This window comes from Macaca fascicularis, chromosome 8, assembly GCF_037993035.2.
Source record: "Macaca fascicularis isolate 582-1 chromosome 8, T2T-MFA8v1.1".
Lineage (NCBI taxonomy): Eukaryota > Metazoa > Chordata > Mammalia > Primates > Cercopithecidae > Macaca > Macaca fascicularis.
In genome coordinates this window covers 11,662,661-11,671,908 of record NC_088382.1, presented here as the reverse complement: position 1 = coordinate 11,671,908, position 9,248 = coordinate 11,662,661, and positions in this window count along the sequence as shown.

Below are 9,248 nucleotides of genomic sequence, written 5' to 3'. Positions count from 1 at the left end.
AGCCTGAGAATAAAGGTGGCTCTCAGACATTCTTTGTTTATTAGTTGGGTGTGGTGGCACATGGCTGTAGTCCTAGCTACTTGGGATGCTGAGGAGTGGGGATGGCTTGATCCCAGAAGGTCGAGGCTACAGTGAGCTACAGTTGCACCACTGCACCCCAGCCTGGATGACAGAGCAAGATTCTATTTCTAAAACAAAATGGAGTAAAACAAAACACAAAGCTAGCCACCAGTATCCGTAACTCTGTATTGCATTTTTTTTTTTTTACTACACACCAAGAAGAAGATATGTATTGCATTTTCGATCTATGAAAGCAACCACGTAGGCATTCACACCCAATGGCATGTTAATTCCCATGCAAACCGGAGGTGTGAGTCCCTTTCAAGATGGCAGCCATGAGCACGGCAGAGGTGTTACACTGGCAGCCTAAGGGTAAAGGCGGCTCTCAGACATAGTTTGTCTGGCTCTTGCAATGTTTTAAGAAATTAAGCCAACCTTGGAAAATCAGAACATCTCACATAAACCTTCAGAGTTTGAGCTTCCCTTGAAATCTCGCAAGATAACCCTGGGTCTGTGTTCCCTAAGGAAACAGGCTGATGTGGAGTAACAATAGCCCTATTATCCTGGACCTACCATCTTTGCTGCCAGATCCCTTGGCATGTGCACAGATGCCACTAAATTCACATATTGAAGTTGTCTAGCCAGTTCATGAGTCATCTGTTTCCACTACCCCTTGATCTTCCTGATTAGAAAGCCAGGATAGAATATACCCTCAAAAATACGGCACAACACAGGTTTTTTCATGATGGTTTTATTGCCAGAGAGGTAAAACAGCCAGGTGAAGGTGAAGATTCTAGAAGGGAATATTCATTAGGGTCCTGGATGCTGCATCCAGCTGGATATGTTCCCAAGAGGAGGACAAAGCATGGAGTTGGGTAAGGAGAAATCTCACTCATATTTCAAGTTCAACGTCATTCCCTTCTGCTGCCTACCCAGTAGAGCTATGAACAAGGAAAGCTAGTTAGTGACTCGCCCAAAGCCGTGCAATTATCTCAGCTTACTTACAATAGTAGACTTAACCATTTACAAGGATGTATTTTCCCAACTACTACTAACAACAACAACAACAAAAAAAAAGCCGGTAGTGGCAGCCTCAGGTCTGTGTAAGAGCAAATGGGTTGCACAAAGGCTCGCTGGCCTACCAGGTAGATGAAGGGGCCTGTGGGTCTCAGAGTGATAAAGGGAAATCAGATCATGTGTTTATACATTCCCAGGCCCAAAGAGCAGCTTAGTATTGCGCCATGCATATTGCAGCCTGGGGCAGGAGGGGGAGAAAAGTCTTCCTCGCTTAAGAAGTCATCTCCTATGGCATCCCATATTCTTGGCTTTTATTTTAAAGTAACTAAAATTTTAAAAAATAGTAGAAAAGGGACAGTAACCCAAACGTGACAGCAAATTCTTTTTAAAAAGCAAATTGGATAAAAAGATATTGCTTAAGAATAGACCTAATGGCCAGGCACGGTGGCTCACCCCTGTAATCCCAGCACTTTGGGAGGCCAAGGCAGGTGGATCGTTTGAGTCCAGGAGTTCGAGATCAGCCTGGCCAATATGGTGAAACTCCACCTCTAGAAAAGATACAAAAATTATCCGTGCATAGGTGGTGCGTGTCTGTGGTCCCAATTACTCAGGAGGCTGAGGTGGGAGGATCACCTGAACCCGGGTGGTCAAGGTTGCAGTGAGCCAAGATCATGCCACTGCACTCCAGCCTAGGTGACAGACTGAGACCCTGTCTAAAAAAAAAAAAAAAAAAAAAAAAGGAAAGAAAGAAAAAGAAAAGACCTAAGTTTCCTTCACATTCCTGTGGTAGAATCTAGATAGCTTTTATAAACTTGAGTCCATTCTGGTTGCTGTTTTTGGCCTAGTTTCCTTTTGGACCAAGAAAAGAGTTTTGAAAGTCTCTCAGCCCATGGTGTGTTTTCTCTCCTGAGCAATTTCTAATTCAGGAGGCCAATTTTAGCCACACTGGGCAGTTTCGTGAAGGAGGGTCAGGTCTCACATGTTCTGTAATGACCAGTTTTTATTGAGGGCCAAATTGAACCCTTTTAAATTACCATGCCCCTAGCCAAGATCTGGTTTCCCACTGACAGTAATCATAGTGTGAGCTGGTCATGAAGTCATATGTTTGTTTGCCTTTTTGTTTAGAGTAGGAATGGGACTGAAAGAAAGACCTGTTCAAAGCTGAGAGATTGACTCAAATTTGACTTACATTTTATTACAAATGTGTTCAGTGCTTTTCTCCTGAATTTGAAATCTGATAAGTACAAATCAGTGAAAAACAAACAAATGAAAATGGCAGTGCCTGACTCTTTAAGAGAACTATCCTAGTCCTTTCATTCTCGAAGTTTCTCTTCCCTATTTTCCTTGTCCTGAGTCCAGTCCACAGGGATGGCTCCGAATTCACATCTTTCACTGCAGCCTTTGGTTCTGAAAGGATGGATTTTTTTTTTTCTTTTGGGGCACTACACGGGCATTGGTATACCATAACTCCATGATAATCTTTGCATTGCTCTGTAAGTTTCATGGTGTTATCTTTGAACTTGTGTATTCACAAAGACTCTCTCTTTGACCACACCCTAACCAGGCTCCTCTGAGCCCTCTTCTCTACTAGGCCTCAACTTTGGCCTATAGACTTGAACAAGCACTAACTTAATGTTTGACAGTTCAAAGCCTTATCCCTAGGATGACCCCAGTTCCCTTAATGTGACTACCTGAGAAAATTCAAGGCTGTCAAAAGAATTTACTGTTGGTTGCAACCATCACCTGAAAGTAGGGCCCCTGTCTCCCAGGCTCTGTGGGAGGACGAAAGCCTAACTTCAGTCAGAGTCAGTGAGCAAACCCTGCTGGGTGCACATAAACCAATCCCCTCTCCCACCTTTTGTAATTTTTCACTGCCTTGACTCTATTGAGAAACCCCCTGTCTCCCTCCCCAGTCCTTCATTCTCTTTTTAAAATGCCTGATCAACTCTGCACAAATAAAAATTGAGGTCACTTCATGCTGCACTCTTTCCCCTATTGCAATAGTATACGACTGCTAAAAGCTGTCCTTGCCACTTTCAGTAGTGTCCAGCTTTACCTCTGACAGTATACATTGTCTGCCCAACTAAATTGCAAGCTCACTGAGTATATCATGCACCTTTTTGTGTTGGCCACGGCTCTCTGCACAGTGCTTTGCACATGTAAGGTTCTCAGAAACAATCTCCTCTGCTAGAGGCATGGCACAGCGATTGATTTGGGGCATAGAATCTGTACAAATGGTGATTATCTTTGTTCTTGTTGTAGGATAAGTCAAGGAACTGGGAGATTTATTCAAACTAATTCACACTCATGACAGGTCTAAATCCACAAGCCGGGTATATCACATCCTCCATGAGCTTGTATTTTGCGTTTTCTGGTCCTATGCTCCCTTAACTGTGCACCCCATACACACACGCATTCAACACATACATGCACATACACACGTGAACAAGTATGTGCACACACACACATGCACACACACATATGTGTACGTGTGGACACATATACATGCATGCACTCACCTACACATGTGTATGTGCATGTGCACACATGTGCACACATATACACACATACACGTGTACACAGAGATACACACATGCTAACACATACACATGCACACATACACACATGCACATGATACATATATGCACACATGAACATATGCACATACACACAGAGATACACACACATACGTACACAGATATTGTGATTTCCCCTTCTGTTTTGTTTCTATATTTGCTCTCATTCTCATCTCTGGAAATATTCAATATTATAAAAGCTAAACTGAGCATGAAAGTTCAAACGCACTGAGGCAATATTGCCCAGGAACGACAATTTTAGGGAGTGGATCATTAAGGTGAAAAAAAATTATTCTTCAGTATTTTAACTAAACAGATGTCTACAATTCAAGAGCACCGAGACTTCACTGCTTTACCTTTTCAGTTAATATAAATTTTGCAAGCATTTGAGGAGCCAAGAAAGGAGAGATCTTTTGGGAAGGGAAGGTCTATTACGCCATGCTCTTAGAGCATCCTAGGCTGTCTGGTGCATTCTGAACAATGGAGGCAATTGAAGAATTCAGATGAGTAGGTGATTCTTTACGTCTTTACAAGGCATCTCCTGGAAACCCGCAGCACTGGAGTTTCAGTGGGTCCTAAGACTTCCTTCCTCTGGCACAATCTTCGCATCATGATGGGCCCTGGTTCAAGATCTTTACACATGCCCAGGCAACTTTTGAATCTATTCTCAGTGTCTTTAAAAAAAATTTTTATTTAAAAAGGAATTTTCACCTTCCCACCACCACCTGTATCAGGGTTCTCTAGAGGGACAGAATAGGATAGATGTATATACATGACGGGGAGTTTATTAAGGAGCGTTGACTCACACGTTCACAAGGTGAAGTCCCACAACAGGCCATCTGCAAGCTGAGGAGCCAGGAAGCCAGTCTGAGTCCCAAAACCTCAAAAGTAGAGAAGCCGATAGTGCAGCCTTCAGTCTGTGGCCAAAGGCCTGAGAGCCCCTAGCAAATCACTGGTGTAAATCCAAGAGTCCAAAAGCTGAAGAACTTGGAGTCTGATGTTTGAGGGCAGGAAGCATCCAGCACGGGAGAAAGATGAAGGCTGGAAGACTCAGTAAGTCGGCTCCTTCCATGTTCTTCTGCCTGCTTTATTCCAGCTGTGCTGGCAGCTGATTAGATGGTGCCCACCCAGACTGAGGGTGGGTCTGCCTCTCCCAGTCCACTGACAGATGTTAATCTCCTTTGGCAACACCCTCACAGACACACCCAGAAACAATACTTTGCGTCCTTCAATCCAGTCAAGTTGGCACTCAGTCTTAACTATCACTCCACCACATCCACACACAAAATCCACTATCACTTCAAAATGCCTTTTATGGACTGAATTTTGCCCCCCCTCCAAATTCATACACTGGCATCCTAACTCTCAGTACTTCAGAATGTGACTGTTTGCTGATAGGGCCTTTATAAAGGTAATTAATGTAAAGTGAGGTCATATGTGTGGATCAAATCCAAACATGACTGGTATCCTCGAGAAGAGGAGATTGGGACACAGACACACACAGAAGAAAGAATCTGTGAAGATGCAAGAAGATGTGGCCATCTACATGCCGAGGAGAGAGGCTTCAGAGAAAACAACCCTGCAAGCACCTTGGCCTTGGACTTCCAGCCTTCAGAAAGGAGAAAATCAGTTTCTGTTGTTCAAGCCACCTAGACTGTGGTACTTTGGTATAACTGCCCCAGCAAACTGATACGGCTCCTCATCATTTTCTCAACACCTCTGAGAAAAATAGAAATTTTCCAGGTAAAACCTACTCCATGAATGGATATATCCAAAGCCATGAGGCTAAATAGGGATTGTAAATGATCAGGTTTTAAAATATCTTACACAACACTTTTTTTTTTTCCCATTCTATGTTTGTAAAAATCATTTGAAATAATAAACTAATAAACTTTATTCCTGTAGACCTGCAGTTCTCAATCCCACCTTCATAATGCAATCAACTAGGGAGACTGGAGAAAGATGGATACTGATGTCTGGGCTCCATCTTCAGAGTTTCTGAATGATTGGCCTCTGTTGGGCGCCACTACCCGAACCCAGGTGATTGTCATATGCAGCTATGGGTGAGAAAAATGGCTCTAAACAATCAGTTGATTAGAAAAACCCTGAGAATTTAAAGTTTGCAAAGAGCATCATTCTATTTTATCTTTTAAAAGACTTGGATTTCATAAATCATGGTGTATTGCCCTACTGATATGAAATATATTTCTTACTCCAGTGATCTCTCCACCCTGTTCAGTCCCCCCATTGTTAGGGAGTGGGTATTGCATTATGTAGTGAGAACAGATACTGTTTAGCAATTTCATCACCGCTGATCGATGCAAGTTACAAAATCGCAGGGAGAGTTTTAGGGGGCATTTAAATCTCCTTGAGTTTCAGGGAAGCATCTATGCTGAGAAGAAATTGCATTCGGTTAGGGGTGTTCTGTATCCCACGTTACCCTAATTAGCAACTTAGCAACACAAGCCCTGTAGAGAACTGGCCTCATTTGGTGGGGCAGCATTGAGAGCCAGTTCTCTGGAATTTGGCAGCAAGTGAAAGCGCTATGACTGCCAATTAGTTGGAGTTGCCTTCAACCCCTTGCTACTTAGTAGTGGCTTTTTAATTTGTGTTGGGTTTTCATATAAAGATTGATCTGACTCTGTGGATTTCTAATGTCCTTTTATTTGGTAAGTCAGTCCCAGCCTGGCAGTGTCACATAACACAAAATGTTAATTAAAAAAAAAAAAAAGTCTTGGCTGAAACTGACTTTCAAAACTCAGCTCTCTAGTTCCAGATGAGAAAGAAAAAAAACAAAAACAAAAACAAAAGCCAAAACAGAAGAGGATGGTGGAGTAAGATGCAACACCCTCCCTCCAGGATGCGAAACATCGGAGGAGAGGAGAGGCGTGGCCAGAGGAGGAAGAGAATGGAAGGGCAAAAATCTTTAATGCTATCTTTTTTTCTACAATAGCTTTGGGGTTACTTTCTTGGGTCTTTTAGAAAAGCCACGTAAGCAAGAGAATAGTCTGGCTGGTGAAAAAGAAAAGAGATGTTACAACAGTACATTCAAGCTCCATTTTACCTTCCAGGTTGGACGAAATTGCTTAACAGCCTCTTGAATATTCTGATTGGCTATGCGTATGACCTTCCCAGCCAATCAGGTGGAGCCTCTCTGGGGCCACCTCAGATGACTTGGAAACAGATCCTCTTGATTGGCAAGGTTCCCACCGCCACTATTCCAAGTCACGAGGCATCCTGACTGTAATAATATCTGGCAGGAGCTAATAAGGAAAGTTCCTGCTAACAACCTCATTGATAACTTGAATCGAGTGGGACCGTTCTTCCAGCTGTTAGGGCCAAGGTTGTTTCGGCTGTGGCAAACTGGACAGCTTGGGGTTGATGATTTAAGAGGAGTTGTACCACCTGCCAACGTGACCAAGTCACACAGAAGTCAAAGACCCACAGCCTAATCCTCTAAGGGCTGGGTAGTATTTTGTTTAATATGGCTTATGTGCTTAGAACTTGAAAAGTCCTGCTCCCAGTGGTTCTATAGTGTCTAGTAATGCCAAACTTACTATGTATGTTATATATGTAATACACGTGTGAGATTATTTATATGTGTATTATATCACACAAATATATTATATCGTATATGTGTATATACTCTCCCAGCCACCTGAAAGATAGTATTACAGTATTGTGGAAAAATCAACAATAGTGTCTTTTAATGACAGCCTCACTATATATATTTTATATATATATTATATATATGCTCAAGATTATATATGTGTATTAGATCACAGTAATATATACATATATATGTATTTGAAAAATCAACCATAGTGTTTGTTAACGCCAGCCTTATTACTTGTGTGTCTGTGTGTGTGTGTGTGTGTGTGTGTGTATATATATATATATCTATACCAACTTGAAAAGGCTTGTTCGCAATGGGTTCAACAATAGTGTCTAGTAAATACCAGGTCAACTGGGATTCTGGGGAGAGGTGGTTAAAGGTGTCATGGTTAGATTTCCTGGCTAACTCTTAATTCACTAGAAAATGCCAGTTAATGTCATCCTTCTTATTTATGTATTTACTTAATATTTTTTATATATGTACAACTCTGTATATCTGTATCTATCTGTCTATCTATCTATCTATCATCTACCTATCTACCTACCTACTACCTCTACCTTCTAAAGCATAGCTCAGTGAATGAAACTGAACCTTTGTTTGCTTAGCCAAGACCTTATAGCTTTTTAGGTCAACTCTACTCATCAGCTCTTAGGACCGGAATAAAGACTGTCAAAAGTGGAAGGACAGAACCTAGAAGTTACTTTTTGTCCTAAAATACTGATGAAACTTTCTTTTCTAGTTATTTTTCTCTTCCTTCCAAAATGAGAATGCCACAAAACAAACAAAATATAAAGCTCAACCACAACCACAGGCAGTCGAGCAGCACGGCTGGGTGAGCTGCAGTAACTGGAGGATTTGCTGCATTTGTTTCTCTCCATGGCTTTTGTCGTTTAGCTGCTGGATTGTCTTCTCATTTCTCATTTCTGCATACTCCAAAGTGTGGACTCACACGTGCTTATCTTAAAACAGCATCAAATTCTTGAAGAATCAGTTTTGCCACCAGCCTATGACTTTTTTCCCCCTAAAAAAGTTGGGGAAAGAGGAAGTAGGAGTCCTTGTATCTCTTTTCATCTCTTGAACACTCAACCCATTGATGACCTTACCCACTCTCATGGTTTTAAATACCATCTCCATGAACACTGATGCAAGATGGCAGCCACTGCAGGCTCAGGAATAAAAGTGCCTTGAAATCTCTGACTGCTGCAAGAACTCAAAGAAGACCAGAAAGGAAGAAGTGATGGCACAGTTAGCTTGGGGTCTAGAAGATAATGAAGATATAATACAAGATGGACAAGGATAATCACTGGACCTCCAAGTACAATTTATAAAAACCGAATATACAACCTTAAAATGGAATGTGAACCTAAATCCCCAGAAACACCCCCAGTTTGTAAGATTTGTAACAAAATCAATATGAATGTAATAGTGCTAATAGAATAGTGGGCCCAAGAGCCATGTATCAGTGCTAGCAAAATGGCAGAATTCATATTGCATTAGAATTGTTCTGTAAGAGCTTTGGTGCCTAACGATATCTAAAGAAAATATGAAACTCTCCCAGCCACCTGAAGGACAATATTACAGAAATTAAAAAGAAAAAAATATAGGTCTTCCCCTTCCCCCATTCGATTTCATCAGTCTTTATTCTCCACAGTAGTAAGTTTTCTAGCTATGTCTTATAGACCTCAAACTATAGAGAAGAAAGCTCTCATTCAAAGGCAATTTATCTTAAGACACTGTAAATGATACTCATTTTCATCTATTTGAAATATATAAATTATACTATAACAAAAATTAAAATACATATATAGATGCATACATATATACCATTACAAAATTACTTCAGACCAATTACATTTATTTAATTTATTTTTTATTTTTTTAAGAGATGGGGTCTTGCTCTGTTGCCCAGGCTAGAATGTAGTGGTATGATCATAGTTCAATGCATCCTCTACTTCCTGGGCTCAAACAATCCTCCTGCT